The sequence below is a fragment of the Chinchilla lanigera genome, unplaced genomic scaffold, assembly GCF_000276665.1.
Source record: "Chinchilla lanigera isolate Chin_1 unplaced genomic scaffold, ChiLan1.0 scaffold00095, whole genome shotgun sequence".
NCBI classification, from domain to species: domain Eukaryota; kingdom Metazoa; phylum Chordata; class Mammalia; order Rodentia; family Chinchillidae; genus Chinchilla; species Chinchilla lanigera.
Window position 1 is genome coordinate 4331718 of NW_004955496.1, and position 25508 is coordinate 4357225.

At 40.7% G+C, this 25508-nt stretch overlaps 1 long non-coding RNA gene across 1 annotated transcript; it reads left to right on the plus strand.

Annotated features, from left to right (window-relative positions):
• The first annotated feature begins 220 nt into the window (after positions 1-220).
• LOC102011133 lies at positions 221-13556 on the plus strand. Its single transcript, XR_264176.1, has 3 exons — positions 221-321; positions 2599-2736; positions 13402-13556. It is a non-coding gene; the product is annotated as an uncharacterized LOC102011133 (long non-coding RNA).
• The last annotated feature ends 11952 nt before the right edge of the window (positions 13557-25508 follow it).

Consider the following 25508-nt stretch of genomic DNA (forward strand, 5'->3'; position numbering starts at 1 on the left):
ACATTCCTAGACAACCTTTGCTAAATCACTTAATTGCAATCTTAGAGAGCCCTAATGACGAGGTCTTACAAAGGCAGTGTTAGATAGGCAGGCACAGGAAGGTATGGTCCACACTGAAAGTCACAAAGCTAATACACAGTACATCCAAAAGTTTAAATCAGTTTTGTCTAATTCTAAAGTTCATGTTTCCCCCCTATGTCCTACTGCTTCACAGAATGGAAAGAAATTGAGGTGCCTGACCTATCTGGGGAACAGCCGAAGTTTATGTTCCAGTTCCTGGTTTGTGAAAAATTCTTCCATGAAATGGTGATAGCCTGTAAGGTATAACACTAATTTTGTCATAAAGGTACATTATTGTGGGTGTATAATACCCACATTTATTTTTTAGAATATTTCTATTGATGAATTATTAATTTTAATTTTATGAGTTTTATTATATTAAACAATATATTTATTTTAGTCACAAAAAGCTTCTTTAAAGTATCAAATTTTTAATATTTATTGAGTGTTTATAAAAAGCATAAAAATTTTCAACTTTGACTCTTTTGGTGTACAAAGTCTAAAAATTATAACAGAAATAAATTGCTATATAAACTACAATGAAAATACCAATAGCACACTACAAAAAAAATCTTTACTTAACTTGCAAGCCTAGGCCAGTCTGCACATATGATAACAGTACATTCCATACACATGGATTGCTTACACTGACACTACACGTATTTTGCTTTCCCAGCCTTTTTGTAGGACATACTTGACACCTCACTGGTCTTGCTGTTTTGTCAGGAGGTTCTTATTATATTATTCAATGTGTAGTTAACAGACACAAAAATATCAATAAAATAAACTTTCAAATTCTTCATAGGTATGGCATGTTCAGAATAAATACCAACATTTTTACATCAATTGTGTGTTTCTTTACAAAATCTAAAAGGTAACATCAGAAATAAATTCCTATATGCACTGCAATGAAAATACCAATAGAACTTTACAATAAAAACATCTTTGGTTCAGCTCTCACACTCAAGGAGTCTTCACACATGACAACTGCATGTTCCATGCACACATCTCACTTACACTGATAGCACATGTGCTTAGCTTTCCTTTCCTACATGGCAGGCCACTCTTGTCACTTCTCTTGTTTTTTCAGGAGCTTCCTACTATATTGTACAATGTGCACCTAGCAGCAAAATAAGATATCAATAATATAAAAAATATGTAATTAGTGCTTAGACTAGACATCAGCATTTTCACATCAGCTGTTTACTTGCTTATAAAACCTAAAAGATAATATCAGAAATAAAAACCTATGAGAACTACAATAAAAATACTAATAGAATTCTACAACAAAAATAATTTTTGCTTCAATTGTCACACCTAAGGCAGTGTTCACACATGAAAATTTCACGTTCCATACACAAGCTTCATTTACACTGGTAGCATTGATGTTTTGTTTTCTGTCCTTCCTTGTAGGGCACAGTGGACATCGTTTTGCTTTCCCTGTTGTCGCACTAGGTCTTTGTGATGCTGCACCTGCCTGTTCATCTGTCAGCTCATCAACATGCTCCACAATTTTTTTTTGATAGTTCCCTGGGCAGGTGCATTTTGTTTTTCTTCTGCTGTGAATGATCTCTTATGAATTTGGGTCCCAAACCTCTAAAATAATTTCTCCATGGCATTTTGCACTTCTTGTTTTCTTTGTAAACAATCAAACTATTTATGTGACACGTGTTTAGAATCAAGTGAAACACAACCACTGGCCAATGCTTTTTCTTTCAAGTGACATCACAGTTGTTGCATAACCATCAACAGCATCTACTCCACCTTTGGTCTTGTTGTGGAAAGTTTTCATCTCAAGCTTCCATTTTGTTGAGGTTTCTCTATCAGTATTTCTATCATAGTGAAATGTTGACATTGGCAGCACCAGTTTGTTTTTCTTTGTCATATATGAGGCCAGTGTTATAGTTTTCTGAAATCCAATGATTGTACTGTACAATTCTCTGTTTTAAAATTGCAACATTGCACTTGGAAGTTCTGCTTTGTTTTTGTGCACAGTTCCTGCACTGGTCGACATGTGCTCTGTTAGCAAATGTAACATCAATTGGAAACTGGTAAACCAACTGTCAAATTTCACGTTCTGATGAGTTTGGGAGATGAGACCAACAAGTCTGTTCACAACGTCATTCAGTTTATTGCTATACATATAAGGACCTGATAGCTGAGTTCTAGGATAAATTTCTAAATTGAAAGCACAAGTCTTTGCATCTATAATGGCATAGATTTTCATGCCATATTTGAAAGTTTTGGGGGGAATATACTGCCTATAAAGTTACAGTAACAGTGAAATGCTGCAAGATGTTCATCAATAGTTCTGTGTTTGGGCTGGGGATTTAGCTCAGAGGCAAAGCGCCTGCCTGGCAAGCGCAAGGTCGTGAGTTTGGTTCCTGGTACCGGAGAAAAACCAAAAAAATACACACACACACAAAAAATAGTTCTGTGTTCGGATGGTGTGTAAATTGCTTGACAATTATCCACAAGTCTCTCAAACCATGAGTGGGATAGTAGCCAGATTATTCATTCTTTTTTTTTTCTTGACAGGTGGTTTTCATCAAACCTTGAGCAATTTTAATGCAAACAAAATCTCCTCGGTATCATTGTTATTCTATAAACCTCAAGCCTATACCCATCACTTTTCCATATCTTTTACATTCCTATGATCACTACTGGAAAGCCCAGGTAAGTACAGCAGACTTATGAATACTTTCAGTTGAGCTAGTGAGTTGTCAACAGATACATTTTTGAGTATAGCTATGGGTGTATAAGTTTATTTGTATATCAGCATTTGTGTATTTCACAACATCTTTTGGGGCTGATTTAAGAGGGGTAGGGAACAAAATGGAGATGAATGAAAAGAGACATAATAAAAGCAAGGCTAGAGGGCAAAGATGATCACACAAGTTTTGGGAAACTGGAGAGAAACATAGGAGAGAAAGAATGAAAGAGAATATTGAAATGTACAAAAGACAATGTTTACTCTTATGAAAATGTCATAAAGTCAAGAGAAATAGTAGAGGAAGGAGAAAGAAGATGAATAGAAAACTAAAAGAAAGGTAAGAAACCAAAATATTGAAAAAGACAAAAAACAAAAATGAGGAAAACAAAAATAAAACCTCAACCAAACAGATAAAGGGAAACTGATTAAACACAAGAAAAACAAAAATAGTAAAATCTCCCTGGTATCCACAGTTCTGTAGTGTCCAAGTCAGATCCCAGAAATGTGGTGTGTAATCTAACCAAGTTTGCAGTAGGATTTGTGCCTGGAATGGGGCTGATCTTGGGCTCTGGATGTGGGGGCTGGGACTGGTCTGAAGCTGACAACATTCTGAATGTCCTCTTCTCCTTACCGTGATTGTCTCTAGGGTGTCCTCTCAGTTGCTATGGTGCCCTCTAAGAGGGAAAGCCCAGAGTTGTTCCCAGACCTGTGTACAGTTGGCTCCTTCTAGACCTTGCACAGCTTTCTTGGTTCCACACCACACTTTGTAGCATTTCATCTGTTACAAACAATTTCCAATTTTGAATGGCAGTGCTGGCATTCTGTCCAATAGGTTTCACCCATGCCAAGATCCTCACTATAGTTTTGAACCTAAATCTAACATCGGATCATTTCATGTAGTTGTGTGACCATTTTGTACCGTTTATATGAGTCAAATATGTACTCACATTGTGTTTTGTTTGTCATCTGAATCAAGGAGGTCTGCATCCCCTGTGTCTGTATCAGTCAATTCTTGCTCCACTTCAGTCACAGGAACTTTTGCTCACCTGGCCAACATGACAGTTATCTTCATCATACATGCATGAGTGAGCTGATGATTCACTTTCAACCTCCTCTAAAACTTGCAAATCTGATTTTTCATGTGCCATTGTACAGAATTAGGATACTTCTACCAGAAAAATCAAAAGAAAACTATTTAAAAAACAGATCCTATCTGCACAGAAATTTAGCAATGACCATTTCACAGGTAAGCACTTGTTGCTGCTTTGGATCTCCTATACACACTTTGCCATTTGTCTGCCAAGGTGGTAATTGTACAAATGGGTATTTGCTTTCCCCAAGCATAGCTACTGTGAGTCATACCCACACTCCATTATAGTAAAATACATATTTAGAGAATAGAAGTTTGGTGTGGGTGTATTTTACCCTTGTGATGCTCAAGTAAACACATATAAAACCTGTTAGATGGAGCATTGTGTGGGTAAAAGTCCCAGTTTGACACTTTTGCATACATGTATACACCTTGACATTTGTCATATTAAGTGGGTAAACACGATTGCTTCCTACATCTCCTAAGCATAGCTACTGAGACCACAGCCAGCTACTATTATGCTAAAATACAAATTTACAGTAGAAAAGTATGGCATGAATTGTTGTATGCCAGTGTTATGTCCCATAGGATAAAGTCACTGAACACTGGTAAATTTTTAACTAGGACTAGCACAAAACTTAACATCTCCACCTCATGCCCACTCAGATTCCTTCTGAAACCCATGTAAATGATTCTGCTCATGAGCTCTTCCCCTTGCACTGCTCTCAATTCATGTTTCCTACTTGAGACACCTGCTTCTCTACCTCACTGGCTTCACAGTGCTAAGAAATGACAGCAGATAGTATTAAGAGGAAGGGAAGGAATGATGATTCAGTTAAGATCTACCTTCTCTGGTTTCAAGGTTGTAAAGGAAGTAATTGGGTCATATGATGGTACTATAAATTTTAATTAAATAAATATTCCCATGAAGAAGATCAGAAATAAAAGAATCACATTCTACACATGACTCAAATCTAGTTCTTGGCCAACAATTTGCTTGAATAAGGTGCATTTTAATACTGTACTGGCCATTGACAACAAAGCTAGTTATTATCTGTTTGGAAGCAATGATAAATATTTCTGTGGGAGAGAGCTTCATTTATGTGTTTATGTGTTGCTTAGTCATATGAACATGATATTCTAATAGGGGACTGTGCAAGGATCCCAAAAGGCTCTAAAGAGATGGAGGCATAAACATATATCCTAAGGTTCTGCACCATTTGCTGTGTCTGTGGCATCTCTAATAAGGTTCCCTTGCTTCTCTATCTGATTTTCAGCTTGGCAATGGCCCAGAATCCTTTATTCATGGAATTTTCTGCTTATGAGCTTTTGCTTTGTGTCTGGCTCTGGTTTATGCATTGGAGATGACAGCAATAAACACATCAGAGATTTTGGGTTAAACATTGTTCTAGCATGTACATATGTATGTGTGTGTGCATGTATGTGTAGGTGTGGTAAGTGTTCATGTGTGTAATAAGAAAACATATAATAAACAAATATATGTGAAATGCATTAGGTAGTATAAAGAAATGCCAGTGATGGGGATGTCACTGAAAGAAAAGAGTCAGGTTATGGGCATAAGAAAGGATTGAGTGTGGTATTGGAAGTTCCTATGAGGGATGCTCATAAAATGTGGTGAATAATAAACTTTTTAAAAAAAGCTTATTATGGTAAAAGACGTAGTGTTATTAATTCCTCTAAAAATACTCCTCCTTTTGAGCACACTCATCCCAACCTTCTTGTTACTTTCTGAAGCAGTTCTGGAGTCTTCTTTTGTAAGTGCCTTTAGTTTGCACTGTCAAAACATTCACCTTTCATGGCTCTGTTGACTTTGGGCAAGAGCCAAAAGTCACATGGTCTTAGATCTGTTGAATGAGTGGATTAGAGGACACTGTGGTGTCTTTATTTGATAGAAGTTGTCATAAACATTTTGAATCAATTCAGGACATCAAGGTAGCAAAGAAAAGACACAAAAGAGGACTCCAGAGCTGCTTCAGTATGCAATATAATAATCGTTGTTGAATTCCTATATCTTGTTTAGTGAAATTCTGTATCATTTCTAATTTTTTTTATTATATATTATTCTCTTTAAAAAATAAAAAAAAGTGGCAAGAGTGGTGGGTGAATGGGTTCAAAGTGAAGGGCAGGATTTTGAGAGAAATTCATGGCAATGTGTCATTTGCTGTAATAATTTATTTTTACTTTTAATTTAAATGGTCATCATATAATTGAATTAGTCCTTGCATTTTTCTTTGTATAGCTGAAGAAGGAAAACTTAGTAGGTGATTTTCTGAATAGAGCATGAAGTCTTCCAGGGAATGAGCTCTGTGGTTATCTGGGTAAGAACTTTAGAGTAGAAGGAACCATAGAGGCCAGAGCGCTAAGGCCAGAACATGTCCATCATTTTTGAGAGAGCGTAAGAAGGCCATTGTGACTTGCAGCAGAGGCGAAGCGACTGAAAGGGCAAATATCAAGGGATTATGTTGTGTGAGGGCTTTTGCTATGGTTTGCATCTTTAATCCCTCCCCTCAGCTCACATCTAAAGGCTTGGTCACCAGCCTGTGGTGCTGTTGGGAAGTGCTGGGAACAGTAGGCAGTAGAGCCTAGCAGATGAAAATTATGTCACTGGGGTGAACTCTTCATGAGGATGTTGAGGCCCTGGCCCCTCCCTTTCTCTATCTCTGATTACCATCTGAGGAGCTCAGCAGTCATCCCCTCTGTTACACAGTCCTGCCAGGGTTCTCACCACAGCCCCAAAAGCAATGAGTCTGGCTGACCATGGACTGAACCCTCTGAAACCATAAGCCAAAATTAACCCTTCTTTCTTAGAAACTGATTTGTCTCAGGTGTTTGCCATAGCAGTGGAAAGCTAACTAAGTCAACCTTCCAGGCCATGGAACAGATTAGATTCTAGGAGAACAAAATTAGTTGGTTTGAGAAAGAGGGTATACTCTGGCTACTTATAATCAGACAGATTAGCAGGGCAGGCAAAGAACTTGGTTTCATTAACTGCCTCTGGATAAACTTAGAGTTTTGTCTGTAGAGTTGAGTGAGATAAAGTATTAATGGTGTTATTAATGGAGTTAACACACCCAAAGATCCTACAAGGTGTGCATACTCAGCATGTGAGTTTGGGTGCCTGAAATATGAAATGATTGAGGCATGAACTTTCCAGGCTCTGTCCATCTCTCACTGTGTGATTTTGAAAATTTACCGAACTCCTTCATGCCTTGAACTTTTCATCTGTTAAGTGTGAATAACAATTTTGCTACCTCACAGAATCCCAGTAAGGATTAAAATGAGTTTATGTAGAATACTTACAATACCACCTTCTGTACAGTGAGCACCCAGTAGAGAGTTCCAATATCATCATGTAGCCTTTACACTTTACAAAATGCTTTCATATCTTGCATCTCACAAGAGGCTTATGAAGTAAATTATGGATCATTATTTCCATTCCAAAAAAAAAAGGGGGACTGAGGAACAAAGAATGGAAGCAAATTGCCCTAAGAAGATCACTTAGTCAAAAATCAGTAGAGCTAGTATTGACCGGGTCTCTCAACTCCAGGTATTCACTTCATTATGCTCTGCTGATTTGAATATGTACCTATATCTGACAGGAGCACAATACCAAACCTCCTCCACCTAAACTGCTTGTTCTTTCTACTTTATCAACACTTCTAATACCATCGGCGTATAGCCAGTGAGTGTGCATGTTAATAAGTGATAAAATGAAATGAGAAAGGAGAACCCTTTAGAAAGAAGACAATAACTTTAGGTTGCTTGAACATAAAGTATGGATTTAGGAGATGGCTACCAATCAGTTGTTGACACACTGTATAATTCTGAGAAAATTGCCTAACATCTTGAATCTTTGGTTTCTTCATCTGCTAAATGAAATCTCAGTATATTCTCATATCTTCTGGCTAGGTTTTTAAAACTATATGCCAAGATAAAGATGGAAACACTTAGGAAAATGCTACATATACCACATGTGTTGCTACTATTAAACTTCTCTAAGAAAAGTCAGATCTAGACACCTCTAAAATACCTTCTGGGGTTGGTTAGTAAGCATTTGCTCAAAAACTTGAATTCTTTTCACTTTTCTGGGGGAAGGGTGAGTGTGAATTAAAAACTTTTTTCTAGTCACTGAAATTCATGGGAATTTTCCTAACTAGATTAGAAAAGTTGTTCAAGCCCACTTTCTTCTTGGCTTTTCATGGAGAATAAACACCTTGATTTCTTGGTTTGTTCCAGCTGTTGTAACAGCATACCATACACTGGCCAACTTATACACAAGGGAAGTTCATCTCTCACAGTTCTGGAGGCTGCCTCTAGAACAAGGCACCAGTAGATTTGGTCTGGTAATGGCCCCCTCCTCCGTCATGGACCACAATTTCTCTGTCCTCACATGGTTGGGGGACAGAGTCTCTTCAGGATTTTAGAGGGGCACTGATTCCATTCATGAAAGCTCTGTCCTAATTACCCAATTACCTCCCAAAATTCCACCTCCAAGTTGCTCCCACACTGGGATGAGGTTTTTACATGTGTATTTAGGGGACACAAATATTGAAGTGTGAGCACATGGATTTCCTAACCATCAGCAGTCATCAACATGGGAACAATCAACAAAAAAAGTGTTAATTGATTTCAGTACACATTTACTGAGTATCTATCATGCATCAGCCATTCTACAAGGAGAGTGAAAAAGATTAGACATCATCCCTGTCTTCACTGAGCTTGATCTAATGGAAAAGACAGTCCACAAACCACTGACAGACCACACGTGGTCTGATGACAGTAGAGACTTCTACAAAGTACTTCGGGTGAATACAGTACTTCACAGTGTGCCTAACTGACTTCGTGGATGACAGGGTTTGATCAAGAAAGTGCATCACAAGTGGTATTTAAATGGAGCTATGAAGAATAAGGAAAAGTCTTCCAGGCAGGTAACTGGGAGGAACAAAAAGTACTATAGAAAAGGATGACTTTTTTATTCTCACTAGCACAGAAGACAGTTGCCATTGAGAGGACATTCAAAGGCTAAAGTTGATGGCTGGGCATGGTGGCGCATGCCTGTAATCCCAGCACTAGGAGGCCGAGGCAGGAGGATCTTTGCAAGTTCAAGGTCAGCTTGGGCTACAAAGTGAGCTCAAGGCCAGCCTGAACTGCATAGTGAGACCCTGTCTCAAAAAGAAAAAAAAAAAAAAAAAAACCCAAAACCAATCCAAAACAAAACAAACAAAAAACAAAGGCTAATGTTGGATTGAGAACATGGTGGGGATTAGACTGGACATGGAAGCAGAGTTTGGAGCACTTTTTCTGGTGGTCAATATAGTCAGAGGCTTGGTCTAATCAGGGCAGTGATGTGCTCAGATTTGATTTGTATAAACCTCTCCTAATGGACAGATTTTAGAGGAGTACATGAGAGTGAAACACCAGTTAGAGTGGCATCTTAATAGGTTCAGTGAAATATGGCTGAAGTAGGAACTGAGGCTGTGCAAGGGAGATATAGAAACTAAATTTTTAAAAAATGAAGTAGGATGTGAAGGCACTTTTGACCAACTGCATGTGGATGCTGAACAAAAAGAAAAAAAAAATCTAACATTATCTCTGAATCTGTAAGTTTTCATTAAAAGTGTAAAACAGAGAGACAAAGAGGATTAGACAGGGGGCAAATGGATTTAAAGGTGGGTGTGCTTTAGTAACAGACATGATAAATTTAGGGTAGGGGAGGGACAGTCAGATAATACAGCCTAGATCATTTCAGATGGGGGTTTAGAACACAGACATGGATTTGGGATGGAGATACACTTTGAAGTTTCAATATGGGCAGTGTGATATTTGGAGAGGAGATGAGGATGCTAAGAGCAGAAGGTAGGGTGGAATAAATACTGAAGAGTAATGGGATCATCCGGGAAACCCAGACTTAAAGCAGTAATCAGGGAGAGAGGAGTCATGGAAAAGACTAAGAAAGGACAGAAAGGAGGAAAGATGTGAGGAGGTGCTGATGTCCATGAAGCTAAACAAAGCAGGATGTGGTGATTGAGCTGTGTCAACTTCATTGTCTGGGAGTTGGCAATAGGGGTCCATGAAGCACACTTCCAGCTGTGCCTCGGTGGTCGTGGAGGCACACCCTTCAGCACTGTATCTGGCTTCTCCTCCACCCCCCCCCCCGGCACTGTTCCTCTGCTGTCCTTCCTAGCTGCCATGAACTAAGCAGATTTGCTCTGTGACTCCCTTCCACCATGGTGCCTCTTCCTTGAATCCAGCTAGTTAACCATGAACTGAGTCCCCTGAAAATCTGACACAGATTGAACCTCTCCTTTAATTGTCAGTGTCAGGTATTGTGTCTCAGTGACAGGAAAGCTGTCTCACACCAAGAAGCTGAAAGAGTATGTGCAAATGATGGAGACCCTCCCACACTGAACACACCCACTGAGTCCAACCGCTAGGAGGTCATGGGTGACCTTTCCCACAGGTTTTTCAGTGGAATGGCAAAGCCAAAAGGCCAGTTTCAGAGGCGGGAGAGCAAATATACAGAGCTCACAAGTTTGTACCTTTTATTTTTCCCAGAAAAGTTGTTTTAAATAAAGGAATAAGATTTGGAGTGGGGAAGATGTTTCAGCATATTTACAGGTTGAAGAGAAAGAAGGAAATACTTAGAGGTTTTAGAGAAAAGAGACTTAACAGAACAACGTCTTATAGATGCAAGATGCTTAGCTAAATAGGATTGACTTTCTTCCATTATCCTGTCGCGTGGAGGGACTGTGGGGCCTGGGGTGGCACCAGCCCACACTGAAGGGCCGTGCTGTGGCTTCTTGTCCCCCATGATCATCTGGGAGGGGGAAATCCAGGGGTACAAACCCTTCCAAGGAAGCATGGGTGTTAGTGCACAAGGCAACTGAGTGTTACAATACCTTGTGAATGAACAGATTCCGATTTGTGCGGGTTACTTTGTGCGTATCTATCCTTTTCTCACAGAATAAAACCTTGCCAGGTGGTTGGAGAAAGGTCACAGGCTCTGTGGGGCTGACCTGGTTAGACAAGCAGTCAATATTTTTGATATTTATCAAAACCAAAGCTGAACTTCCAACCTGGAATGTAGCCCAGCTACACATCCTCTCTGGCTTATGCTTTTTCCAATAGAGAAGCAAGTCAAGATCAGATGGGTGGCAGATACCCGGCCATATGCATATTTATAGTATTGCAAACTTGCCATTCAGCTGACTAAGCCAAATTAAGCATATAAGAAATGAAAAGTTTAGATGGAAGCTGATGTTTTCAGGATTCCAGGATGTGAGTTGCCAGATCCGTGTGCTAACTTAATGAGGGAGAGCAGCTCGTGTTTCAGAAAGGGGTGCAGCCTCACTGTCCTGATGAAAGCACTGATCCCTTTTGTGAGTCTGTGCCCCTCTGCCCCTCCCTGCCAACAACTCAACACTCTGCTCACTTCTTATAAAAACGCATTCATGGTTTAGTAGTCTTTTTTGCAAACCACAGTGATTGCTCTCTGCAAATGCATTGCTTACAAATTCCCTTTAATGCGACCCTTTGTTCCTTTCTGTTCGTGTCCTCTTTTGCTCTGTTGTCTTTTCGTTCTGAATACTCCTCAGTCTTAGACACCTCAGTAATTACCTTTTCTAACATCTTTCTTTCTAATGAAAAAAAAAAACTAATTTTCCTACCTTCTCTTCACAGTTAGAAACACTGCTGCCGTTTATCATGTTGTTGCCATTTCTGTACCTTTCCAAGTCTTTGATATTTTTTCGTATAGTAAGATGCTGGAAACTTGGACCAGCATTTCAATTTCTCTCAGATCTCTGCATTATGGAATTTTGTGTGTCAATCTTGCAGATGAGATTGAAGCAATGATTTCAAACATCTGCTCTTTCTGGGCTGTGATTCTCTCCTTTGGTAAGATATCCTTAACTGTGAGCACTATAAGTTCCACTCTACAGCACTGCACACTTTTGCTTCTTGAGCTATGTTGTCATGCTTTGGGGTCAAACTCACACGGGACACCCCTTAGTCTCACTTGTAGAATGCTTGGTCCACTAGGTGTCCCATCTTGCTATAGTTGGGATGTCCCAAGACCCACACATTAAATGCTTCATCTTCATCTTGGCACCACTGTTAGGCAGTAGAATCTTTGTAAGATGGGAAGGACAGGGAGTCTCAGGTCCCTGGAGGCAGCCTTCAAAGGGGACAGTGGGGTGCTAGTTTCTTCCTCTTTTTCTTTGCTTCCAGGTCACTTTGAGGTGAGCACTTAGCCCTATCACACATTCTCCACTATGATGCTCTGCTTGACCACAGGCCTCCAAGCAATGACACCCAGTGACCAGGAACTGAATTTTCCCAAACTGTGAGCCTCTTCTCTTTCTAAATTGAGGAGTATGTTCATTTGTTTCTTTCTTACATAGGAATTTCTCTATCTTAGGTCGCAGCCTGAACATAAAAGAGGAATTCACTTAGTAAGGTGTGAAGAAAGGAAAAATGCTGAAGGTCTTCCAAAGAGAATCCATTACACCAAGAGTTTTCAAATGAAACGCTGTGTATTTTAATCTGCTCCCCTTTACTCACTGAGTGTAAAGCTTCTGTCTAATCTTGTTCCCTCTACCCTTAACTCACAGTCACCAAAGCCAATGCCTGGCAGCAATCTGGCAGAGCTAGAGGCCTCTTTTTCCCCTGTGTCACATCACAGTGCCCCTAAAGTGAGACACTTACACTTGGTAAAACACTACATGCTTTAGTATACTTTCTGTTGCTTGTAACAAAAAACGGCTGCCTAGATAAATTATAAAGAAAATAAGTTTATTTTGAGCATGATTCTGATCCAAAGACAAAGGACAACAACATCTGGCATGCAGCCACCTGGTGATGTCCTTGGTGGCAGAGCTTTGAGGGGGTGCAGGGCATCAAATGTCATGAGGTGGTGCAGGTCATCAAATGGTAAGAGACAGGAGAAGGCACAGACCCAGCCCAACCAGATTTGTAGCATACCTATTCCTGAGATAGCTCATTAGCCTGCTAACACGAATCTCTGAGTAGCATGAATGACTCAACCATTCATAAGGGCAGATCTTCAGTCTCCTCTTGAAGGTCTCCTCTGGTTCTATCTCTTCAGGTCTCCTAATGAGGATTAAATGTCAACATGAACTTCAGCAGGGGCAAATTCTATTCAACCCAGAGTACTAAGGAAGTTCTCTGGCCTGTGACAGAACTTCCATACTTTCTTTGCCTGAACACAGTGGTCAGCCCCTAACCAGATGTATTTCCTGTGAATAGGGCCACGCATTGCACGTCCTCCCTGAAGCTTGCCACTTGCACATTTGGTGAAACCAAGCTCCTCGGGAGACAGCAGCTTTTTGCTTTTGTCTCGTTTGAGTGAGACGGGGAAGGAAGGAGGTCCAACAAAGGAATATTCTGGGAAGGAAGTCTATTCCCTAATAGTTCCAGTTTATATATAGAGCCCCAAGCACCTCATGAATTTTAAACAGAATTTAATTTGGAAGTATGTACATATTTTATCTTCCAGAGATATGGTGATATCATTATGCAAAAACCCAAATAAAAGACACTTCGGAGGCAGTAGCTACAGCCATGTTCTGAAGCGGTGTCTTCATGCTGCAGACCAAGTGCTCGCAGAGGTGGACAGGGACACCAGGCTGGAGGCCAGCAGAGAAAGCAATCTGCGTTTTACCTGGGGTCAGCGAAGGGTGGCTGTGTTAATGTGCAGGAGAAGGAAATGTGGCAGGAAGTGAGGGAACGCTGACAGCCCACTGTGGTGTGAGATGAGGAGGAGACATGTCCTGTTACTCAGACCCCTGAGAGGACCGAAAAGAGACAAGAGGGAACCCATAGTGCCAGCCACAGGGGACACAGAGGCATAGCATCTACAGATGGTATCACCCAGGCTGCGGTCACTCCACACCCATGCTCGTGGCAGAGATGAGGGTTGGTGACAAAAGTATCAGCTACAGCCTCATACGTGAGAGGAAACAAAGAGGTGCAGTCGAGCCACTGCCTACTAGTTCCCTTCATTGGTGCCAAGGGAATAACATTGCTTGTATGGTTCTGCACAGAACCTTAATCTCATTTGGGCCACTTAAATGAACACTTCTTTGGCTCTTTCTCATATCAGGCTTGCTGCCAGACGCTGGACATACAAAGAAGAAGCTCACAGTTCCTGCCTTTGAGTTGTGTCCTGCAATGTTTTGCTGATGTGAGGAAATGACATTTTACTTCACAAGGTGATATAAAAGCTCTCACACAAACAGATTCTGACTAATTAAAGCGACAAGTTTATACAAGCTGCAAGTGGGGTGCCATATGTCCTATTCCCTGTCCCAATGTCACAGATGGTAATGACCCCCACCCCCATGATGCATGACCCCCGCAGCATGCACACTGTGTATCTCCTTAAAGAGTGTGTAACTGCATTCCATATGACAGGAGGAAGGTGTAAGGCTGTGTGACTTAAAGCTCTCCCTGACTTATTTGTGCCCAAGAAGCATTCAAGTTCAAAGGATTTAGAGACAGAAAAATTAAAACTAGCAGTATCAACAGAGAGTGTACATTGTGGCACAGACTGATAGAAATAAAACAGTCATAGAGAAGGTGAACATCTCTCTTTAAATAATGAGATGTTTTTGATGCTTTCAAACATCGTCCCTCACTTCGGTGGCAAGGAAATACTTTTTGGCAGTTTTTCTTTTTCCCCAAAGAGAAAGGAACACACCCAAGGACACAGAGCTCTGTATAGGAGCCAAGGTTGGAGCTTGGATATTTTTGGCTCCTAATTCTCTGCTAAGTCCATTAGACTATGTCTCCTTTTACTTCTATTATTTGATTTTCTGCTCTCTGTGTGTTTACATTCTCAAAGTGATAAAATACATTTTTGTTCTCATGTTACTAATGCGGTAGAGGTATTTTTCAATTTTCCCAAACTACAACACTCTAAACATGGCAAATAACTGCTTTCAACAAAATGTTTTCAAGGCACACCTTCAAATGGGAGTTAAAAATAGGAACGCAAACTCTAATAACAGGATTGATAAAAGAAACTGTGGCTTCAAAAATGGGAAATTCAATTATGAAAAATGACGAAAGTATTTGAGGAAAATACTCCAGAGTGTATGAGTACTAATGGAAAATTTAGTTTCATGGCATTATTACAAATTAGATATAGTTTCCCTCCAAATAGTTACTTATGGGTCAGTTAAGAAAATGAAGGAATAGTTCTCAGATGGTTCTTTCTCATTTTTGGGTTTTTTTGTTTGTTTGTTTGTTTTCCCGGTACCAGGAATTGAACTCACGACCTCCTGCTTGCCAGGCAGGAGCTGTGCCGCTGAGCTAAATCGCCAGCCCCTCATTTTTAATGACTCTGGAGGTGACATCCTGACATTTAAATTGTTTTGATATTTGTCAACAATGAAAAACAAGACTACTAAGAATTTGCTCACTGGACCCGGCCCAAGGAGTGTCTTACTGTTCCAACATGCACGCCATTCATAGTCCATCTCCAGTTCATGCTTCACTGACAGTGCATCAATATCATGTAATAGCCAAATATTTACGTCTTGGATAAAGGCAATATTCCATGCAGATGCTTTATTTTTTATGTATTCTTACTCAAGAGAGCTTACAGCACACACATCAGACTGCCCATTAATTTTCACAGCATCTCAGTGAGACAGAGAGCAAAAACTATTCTGTTCATTGTTTGCGGCTATCAACCTTTTTAGGTAGTGTAATCTTAAGGTACTCTATAAAACTTAACACAATTTTTGTGTCTGCTTGTATCCTAGTAAGGTCAGGTGTCAAAACCATGTATAGCAATGAAGAGTCCAGGGCCCTCCAGAGAAAAAGATCCTATCATTTGGGAAGGAGAGTGAAGAGGAGGAGAAAGGGCTTGCTCTTACTTCTAAGAGAATGAGCAAAGAATGCTGATTCACTGTACCCAAGTTTAGTAGTAACTAGGTGAGGAAGGTGGGCTTTGTTTCCCACTCATGAAGCTCAGACCTATTAGCAGACACTTTCACTTTACCTGGTAGCCTTTGCATGTCTGCTCCACTCCCCAGTACCCTATCTGCACTCATTTCTTCTCACATCTCTTCTCTCTCTGTCCAGGCCCGTCCACCTGATTTACTGTAGAGCTAGGGAAGGAACACAGTTGTGGACCTACTCGCCTTATGTATAAATACATGAAATAGTAAGCTAAGAGACAAACTGTTGAATATACTGTTCAGTCTTCTTCCATTGACAAATATGCCTCTATAGTAGCCTGCAAGGCCAGATTCAAACAGAATTCCCGTAGTAGGCAAAATTCTAAAAGGAGATCTTATTAGAGGCTGAACTGTGTTCTCAGCTGGATAGGTTGGTCCTCACCCTCCGTACCTCAGAGTATGATCTGGAGGTAGGCCATGCGTCAGATTTCTGTTATTATAACAAAGTCCTTGAGATAGTCAGTATATAAAGAAAACAGTTATTTTGTCTCACAATTTTGTAGGTTCCAGTCCTTGACCCTTTAGCTCAGTGTTCTGGGGCTACGCAGAGAATACCGAGGTGACAGCATGACAGGGCTAACTGTGCTTCTCAAAAGGGAAGTAGCAAAGAGAACAAAGACCAAGCAGGTCCTGCTCCCCTTCCAGGCACCTCTCATGACCTAAAGGCTCTCATTAAACCCTGCCTAAGGGCACTCCCACTTCCCAGTAGCACCATCCTGTAACATACAGAGCACTGGGAACACTTCCAGAAGTAGTTAAAATGAGTTCTTATGTGGAACCCTAACTGAATATCCTGGTGTTCTTACAAGAACAAGAGGTTGCCCTTTTAGGTGTCTTCCTGAAAGAGTTAAATGCATCATATTACAGTGATCCATGCATACCTGTGTTTACAGCTGCACAAGTCATAACAGCTACATTTTAAAAGCAGCCCATATGTCCAGTGTGGTAAGGCCTTGAGAGCTTGTTTGGAGGTTCTAGTAGGGGAGCGCAGCTGCTCCTACACCCTTGACCAAAGGGGTTGTGGTTCTCTTCAACTGAGCATGCAGCTTTGGGAGCGACGCACATGGAGCGTTGAGGGAGGAAGGGGACACCGCCTAGCCAGCCAGATCAGCCGAATCAACCCTGGCGATCAATGGGGTGACAGATGTTGCAACCAGACTGCCCTCACATCCTGTGGTGAAATAACATTAACACCCAGCTGAACTAAATCAGCGTGGTGCTGCACATGAAAAGACCTGAGGATCGCGGTCAATAGCATAAAGGCAGAACTGGAAAGGAAGCTGCTGTGCTGCTGATTCTCCTGAAGAAGCTTGTCACACTGGTTTTTCTGATATGAACTCGGCTGTTCTCATTGGAGGGTCCTTCCTGTCACTGAGGATGGCTGTGGTTCTCTTTGAGGGAGCTCTGGCCTTACCTTTAGCATCACTTCCTGGTTCTAGGGCAGATCCCTCAGCATGTTGGCACAGATCCTTCATCCCACTGGCACAGACTTTCTGGCTTCCACTGTTGACCTTTGGCCCATCTCAGTGCAGATCCTTGGTACAGACTTGCATGAGATATTATCATGGGCTCTAGGTCTTCAACTGGACTCATGGGGGGCACTGCCATGGGATCCAGGCCCTCAGCTGGATTCTTTGGATCTCTAGTTCATGGACAGATCTCCTGCACTCGTCTGCATTTGACTTTCTGGGTGACTATTACAAAAATAATTCTATAAATTATGTGCCTTGAATGAAACCTATTCCCTTACAAACCCTGATTACAACATCCACCATCAGATGAAGGGATAAAGAAAATGTGGTATTTACACACCATGGAGTACTCCTCTGCCATAAAGAAGGGTAAACTTGAATCATTTGTAGGAAGACAGATTTTTCTTGACACTAAAATGTTGAGTGAAATAGATCAGATGCACAAGCTTAAATATGGCATGGTTTTTCTTATATGAAAATACCAAAGCATAAATAATTAAACCACAAATAAGTTTAGACAATAAGAAAAGAGAGCTATATCTTTTTCAAATAGGAAGGGGACCAAGATATCCAGGGAGGAAGTGGGAAGGGAGGAGAAAGTCCATGGACTCCAGAATTGTGAGAAGAGTTAATCTGTTATTTAAAGTGCTGGTTCTGATCCTTCACTAACACAGCGTGGACAAATGGATGCAGCTGTCAGTGCCTGCCATGACCTCAAATACCTGTAAGTAGGATGAGTTAGCATGGACCTGATTATTTTGCATAGTGCAGCTTATTTTAAAATACTAACATGATTTTGGGTTCCCTTCTATTATGGTTTGTGTCTAGATGTCCTCCCAAAAGTCTCATGGAGTCATGGGTGGGATTCTAGAGTTTTTGATTGATCCATGGTTCAATGCTGGAATTGTGGGTGTGAGTAGTACACCTGTCCTGAGGCTGGGAGCCCTGCATACAATATAAGAAAGGAGAAGGGGCTTGCTCTTCCTGCTTCCTTGCTCCTCCCTTTTGCTGTTGTTGCTTTTGCTGTTTTCTGCTACCATGAACTGTTTTCCTCTGCCATGTGCCACTCTGCCTTGGAGCCAGCTAAGTATGGACTAAAACCTCCACAAACTGTGAGCTAAATAAATCTTTCCTTCTTTAATTTTGGGCATCAGGTATTTTGTCTCAGCAAGGAGAAAAAAATAACCAAGACACCTTCCAAGGCTAAAAATATTCACAGGAGTCATTCAAGGCACACAGCTGCTGGCCCGAGGATAAATCCTAAGAGGAGAAGACTCTGAACTTTTGCTGGTTGAAAGCAGAGGGCTTGTGAGAAAGTGGCTTTCAGAAGCTTCAAGAATGTCCCATGGGTCGTGGTCCAAAGGGATGTGGGCTTCATCTCATGGTCATGCTGCACTGGGTTCAGTCAGAAACTGTGGAGGCTTGGAAGCAGATCCTCCCTACTCCCCTAAAAGGGTTGAGCCAGCCCACAGTTGGCATTGGAGGACCCCATGTGGAGGAGCCCTCTGAGCCCATCTGGACTTTTGGTCCAGAGAACTGCAAGCTAATAACAACGAGATGCTGTTCTACACTGGAATACTAGTGGGCATTTGTTATGCAGTGATGGAAATGACTACAACGTCTTAGAGCTCCAGCCTGGCATAGAGGGTTGGGCATAGAGGAAAGGTGAGTTTCTAATCCTGCACCCTTGTTTCCTACCCCAACCATGGTCCTCACTGTAAAGCCCAGACCCCATGAGCAGAGAGGTGGTCACCTTGCATACAACTGTTCCTTGCCATGCTTTGGACCTAGATGTGTGCACATTTGTCCTAGGGTTCACACTTAGAAGGCAGATTGAGACAAGAAGTGCACACAGTCCTTCACCTGCAGACCCTGAGCTGTCTGGGAAGACATCCCAGGGCTCTCAGGGCCAGAGCACAGGCTATGTTTGGAGAGAAGAGCACCAGGTGGCCTCCTCCCCTGCAGTATCGGGTGTACTGGGCTTGGGTGTAGAGGACGGAGGGGAGGCCACAGTCAGAGGAAGGCAAATGGGGGCTTCTAGGTGCAGAAGGCTAGATACGAGCTCCTGGGGGGCCAGGTTTCATGGTTGACTTGTGGTTAGTGCTTCCACTTCAAATCCACCACAATTCCTACACAAAGTAGGTTAAGAAAAAAATTCATTGTTCTGAAAAATTAAGATTGTATTCCTTTGAAATCAGAGAAATCATATAATAAAAATGGAATTCGAATTCTTTGTACTCTGAAGTTAGGTATAAGCTGCCTGTGAGGACAGGCACTTGATTAAATGAGGCGTTAGCAGATGGGCATGCACAAACCATCTCAACACAGGCAAGAAGGATGCAGATGCAAGTAGTAACCATGGAGTGTGAAAAAGAATACCAGTGAAAGTATTTTTAATAATGCTGAATTTGAAATCACAACAATGTATCTAAGTGGAAACATTTTGTCCACAGTGAGTGACAGGTAACAAAGATTCAAGGAAAGATCAGCATGGATAGAAAGAGGTGCCTTGTCATAGTTCATCTTAGAAAGATGGTTGCAAGTGTAAGATTGCAACATTTTTCACTGGAGGATGCAGTGAATGATGCTGCACCAGGAACAGGATGAAGAAAGACCAGAAATAGGGAGAAGCAGAGAACAGAGGTTCAGAGTGAAAGGCTTTTCCAGATGGTCTCTGTAGGGAGGAGCCGAGGAAGGGCAGGATGAGGCTCAAAGTGGAGTCAGGTGGGTAGGAACTAATTGTCTTCTCTTGCTTCTGTCATCTGCTTCTCTTGCACTTCTGGTCTTCTTTGTGGTCTTCTGACATGGGCTATGACTTTGTTCGGATGCAGACTTTGCTTCCTCACAAGCAGGTCACAGGCCCATAGTTTCTCATCTTTTTTTTACCTCCAGTTCTACTCATTACAATTGATTTGGTTGGAAGGCTTTAGACCCTTCTCTGCCCACGTTGTGAGGTCTTCAGGGTGAAACACAGCAACCAGGAGACCAAGGACAGCAGCTAGAGATGCGATAGTCAGGACTGGTCTTGGAAAGACCATCTCTTGCCAGAAAAAATAAAAGTTATTGGTGAAACAGTAATCTAACCTTAGTCCTATTATTATAGACAGGTAAGTTAGGTAGAAATATTATAGGGAGTCAGGCAGGGCTGGGCCCTCTAGGGAGGCAGTGCAGAAGATGAGAACACATTACAACTGTGGCTGGAATTGCATCTGAAGACTAAAGTCACAGGTAAGGTGTGGTGGTGCATACCTGTAATCCCAGCACTTGAGAGGCTGAGGCAAGAGGATTGTTGCAAGTTAGAGACCAGCCTGGACTACAAAGTGGACTCAAGGATAGCCTGAACTGCATAGCAAGACCCTGTCTCAAAAAGACAAAAAAAAAAAAAAAAAAAAAAAGACTACAATCACAATGGCCTGATTTACACACTTCCTTAGGGACAGGTAGAAGTTTGAGATTATTACTATTGTTTTTGAGATTTCCTACGTTAATAAACCATTATCTCTTTAAGGGTGGGCCATTCTCTCCCACCCTCTATGACTAAGATTTAAGACTAAGACTAAGAGTAAAAGATAAGACTATAGATTATTGATCAAGGTTAATGATGTCATCCATTTGCCCTTGCTACTATTGGATCACTATTAACTAAGCAAACATATTTATAATCTTATTGGTTGATCATAATTTTATCCCATGTTGTACCCACTTTGTGATTTTGCTCTATAAAATTTCCTTTGAGAAATGGGCTTATTTACAACCCATCAGGACCCCTCACATATCTCAGGTGCTATTCCTATTCCCCATTTCTTTTTCCCAATGAGTTTTACTACTCTTCATCTCTGTTGTGCCTTAGAATTCATTCTTCAACTTTGGGGGATAAGGACTCAGTGTATCTGACCTCTAGCATTTCCCCTATACCACTATCACATGGCATTACTAATTTTCTAAGGAGTTTGAAGAATGCCCCATATGAAGACTAATGTGGTAGAAATAAAGAGCTAGAGTTCAGGGAGTTTCATCATCACATTTCTTATTTCTGTCTACTCAGAATGTCAGCTATTACCCCAATTCCATTCATCTGACAAGGCAGAAAACAAAAATACCACATGAACACATGGCTGAAGATGCTGTGTAAATTGTGAACATTCCCCTAATCAGGGTTCTGCCATCCAGCCCACACACTGACTGAGTGTCACCCTGCACCAAGGCACACCTTGTGCAGGGTTTTCAGTGGTGACAAGAGTATACAGCTCCTGTCCTAAAACAGTTTATGTCTCAAGACTGGGGCTGTAGTTCAGAGGCAGGAAGATTGACTAGTATGCACAAGACCCTGGGTTCAGTCCCCAGTCCTGTGACATCCCATACACATGGACACACACATAGAGCTTACATTTTAGGGATGTGGGACAGACAAAATGAAATATGAAAACAAAATGCTTTCAAATACAAAAATTACCTCTTGTCATTTTCAATGCAAATTGCTGTTTCATATGTTCTCCAAATTTATTCTAATGGGATAGAAGTTTCCAATCTTCACTACACCAAAGCTTTTTCATGGTTTTGAACAGAGGCTGAAGTTGAACCTTGTTAGATGTTATTTATTTTCTCCCCAGAGACCACTACTCTGTCTTTGATTTAGGCAGTGACCACATCAGAGACTTGCGGATTATACTAGATTCTTCTCTTAGCATAGAAATCTTTCTGTCCTGATCTCTTGTCATGTTTTAACCCTTTGATCTACTTAGAATCCTTTTTATCCGTGCCATTTCTATGGCTACTTATCTAAAAGGCACTGTATATTGTTGTAGGTTGGCCTTCCAATAAATCTTAGTTTGAGAGAGCCTTTTCAATTTACCCCTTATCTAGAATGACCCAACAGCTCAAATGTCATGTGGTGTCCTCATTTAGCGTCTTTCATAGACTTCTCATCAATGGGTGTTTATAGTGTAAACACCCCGATGAAGTTTGCCCAGATTGTTGGAGTTGGTGTCTGTTCAACTCACCAGGCTGTTTCATCCTCCCTCCCCGAATCTCACCAGGATGTGCCGGTCATACTACTTTGACCCTGATGTGTTAGTCGTATTACTCTGACCCAGATATGTTAGTCATACTAAGGCTTGCAGGAGGGAAGAGACTTTGGGGACCTGAGCTCTGTTTCAAGCCAGCCTCTGACACATCACAAAATGTAGGTTAGTCAAACTTTACTGGGGCTGGCTGTATTTTGTCTTTTCTAAAATGAATGTAGTATTACCTGCTTCATTAGATTGTTAGATCAAATAACATAATGAATGTTAATTTAATAGTTAAGAACTTTGCATATTAACATCTAACAGTAAATGTTTAAATGATGGCTATTATTATAATTACTCACTATCTGTCTAGAATACTCTTTCTTCAATGTTTACCTAGGTGTTCATAAAACAGGCTTTAACTCTCTTCAAACTGCAACTTTACATATACTTGCAGGAGTTGAGCTGTTCTGAGTTTGTTAGAACTGGTTTACTCTGAGTTCCAATAAGTTCTATTTGGGTAACTGCTGGCAAGCCACATTTTCTTAGATTCTCAGTTTTCTCATTTGTGCAATGAGGATAAAAATTTCTGTCTTGTGAGTTTCTTTATTAACAATTTTTAAAAGACAAATAAATATAGCCTTTCTGTTACAGTATACAGAGAGATTCTTATTTCTATACTTTTGTATTTCTTTTGTGTTCTTATATTTCACATATTAATAGAAAGACATTATACTAGTCTGCTTTTCATTGCAACAAAATACCTGCAACAAAATGTGCAGTCTAGACAGACAAAATTTATAAGAAAAGTTTATTTGGCTCACAGTTTTGTACTCTGTAAGTGCAACAGGAATAATGTGGACTCTTTTGAGGACCCTATGTGTCTGCATCAGCTGGTGGTAGACAGAGTGTTAGCACTATGCTAGGGGGTCCCACTGCCACACAGGAAGAAGAGGGAAACAGGGCCCCCCATTGTTTAGTGTGATAAAAGAGTTTGTTTTAAGGGACACTGGCTAGTGTTGGAAAAGACCTATGGTCACAAGCAGGGAAATTTTAAACAGGGACCTTAAGAATTACTACATGGTTTATTTTTCTTACCGAGGGTAGTCTCCTATAAAATAACCTATGTAATAACTTTCTAAGATGCTTATTTTAAATTTGTCTGAAGGTCAATATTTTCTATCACGAAGAATCTAAGAATGTTAATCACAGAGAAAAGGAGAGATGATAGGGAAGTAGAAGGATGGCTAACAGAGCTGAGGAAGGGAGAGCAGAGGAAGAGAAGTGGGTACTGCAAGGGTGACAATCACCCAGATGTGTTCTGTCATCCAAATGTGTATCAATCTCTTATGCCAAATGAAACCATTGTCATGTATGATTAATATGTTTTACATTATTCCTTTTTTATTTTTGTAAATATGAATGAAATCATGCAATGACAATCATCTTTTAACAACAGCAGACAAAATGGAATAATGTAGAATTCTCCTTGTGTGGTGTTTCCGTATTCACTTTTGTTTTTAATCATCCTTCTTCAATACTTCAAATATATCTGTTTATAAAACTATCTTCACAAAGCTGCAACATCTATGCACTACCATGTTATTCAAATAATACTATTGGAATTGTTGTATAAGTAGATGAACAGAATTGATAGCAGTGTTTTGGTAGGATTTTAACAGTAAGAGGACGCTTATACTACCTGTTTCAGGCATTTCTTAAAGCACTTAACAACCGACCACTAAATGAAATCTATAGTAGGCAAAACACACTCTTGTTTCTATTTCATTCTTCCTTTCTAACATAGTTGCCTCAATAAGCTCAAGTTCTATGGGTTTTTAAAACTGTGTAGACGTGCGTCCTTGATTCACACAGTATGAAATATTACAGTTATGTCCCCAGAGATGGAGGCATGTCTGTAATAACCTTGCACATTTATAGGTATCGCACTGGCAACTGATTGTGAAAATGTTGCTCAGCTTTCTCTCAACAACTTTGCAATCCTTTAGGACCATGCTGAATGGTCTCTTGAATGAGTTGACTCATCCTTTGCTGTTTCATAGACATGTACTCCAGAAAAGGATGAATCACCAAGAAGGTTACATGGTAAACCCATCCTGAAGCTGAGCCATAGTAAACACCAGGCCAATGTTTCCCAGGGGGCTACCTGGGAGCTGAATGGGCTACACCTGCACACAAGACCTAGCTCCCATGGCTCCAGGAGTGGAGGGAATTTCCAGAGACAGGGAGACTTTGACAACCAATCGAATCATTCTGTATTGCAAAGGCTCTGAGAAACTGGAAGAGAGAAAATGCCATAAAAATGCATTGAGTTAATTTCACGCTTTTCCACCTTCAACTTTTGCCCAAATTAAATTTAATGCTCCTCAGCCTGAGTGGTCTGATGCAAAAATGGTACCATGTGATTAGGGCTGATGGAGATAAAAAGGGTTCAGCATTATTTACAAAATAGTAAGAAAATATTTGTTTTGTGATGATGAGTAATTTCACAGTAATTAAAATGTCCCTCCTTCTCTTTTAAATGTAATGAATCTCTTGTAGCCCACACAACATGAAAAAGAACCCATTTACTCTGTAAATATTAAATTCCAAGTTAAGGGGGGTCAACTAATTCCACTCTCTTGGTTTCAATTTCTACAGAAAAATGAGGGATTTTGCTCATTAGATAATCTCAAAACCATCTTATTCTAATGCTTTAGAATCTAAGTAGCACTGACCTTTGATGCCTGACTTAATGTAAATGTCAGACTAGAATTGCACAGGATATGAAGATGAGGTGTGTGCATGATGTTTTGTTGTTTGCACAAAAACATTTCTGATATTCAGGAGAATGGTTTGAACCCGTTTCTTAACGAAGAAGGAACGCATCCAAGTTAACCCACCAACGTAAGACAGTCCCAGGCAATAGCTAAGAATGAGGGTAAATATTGGCGAGAAAACCTTACCCAAATCTTTCCTTCTTTTTTAGTTTTTAATCTGGAATTTACCTACTTGGGAGTCTTGGAGGAGTTTGGGAATTGGGGGAATTCTGCCCTCTAGATGGATTCCCTCAGAATGAGAAAGTGATACAAACCCACAGAAACTGTTAGATGTGAGAACTGAGGTGGTGGTTGTGCGGGGGAGGGGGTGGGGAACCTA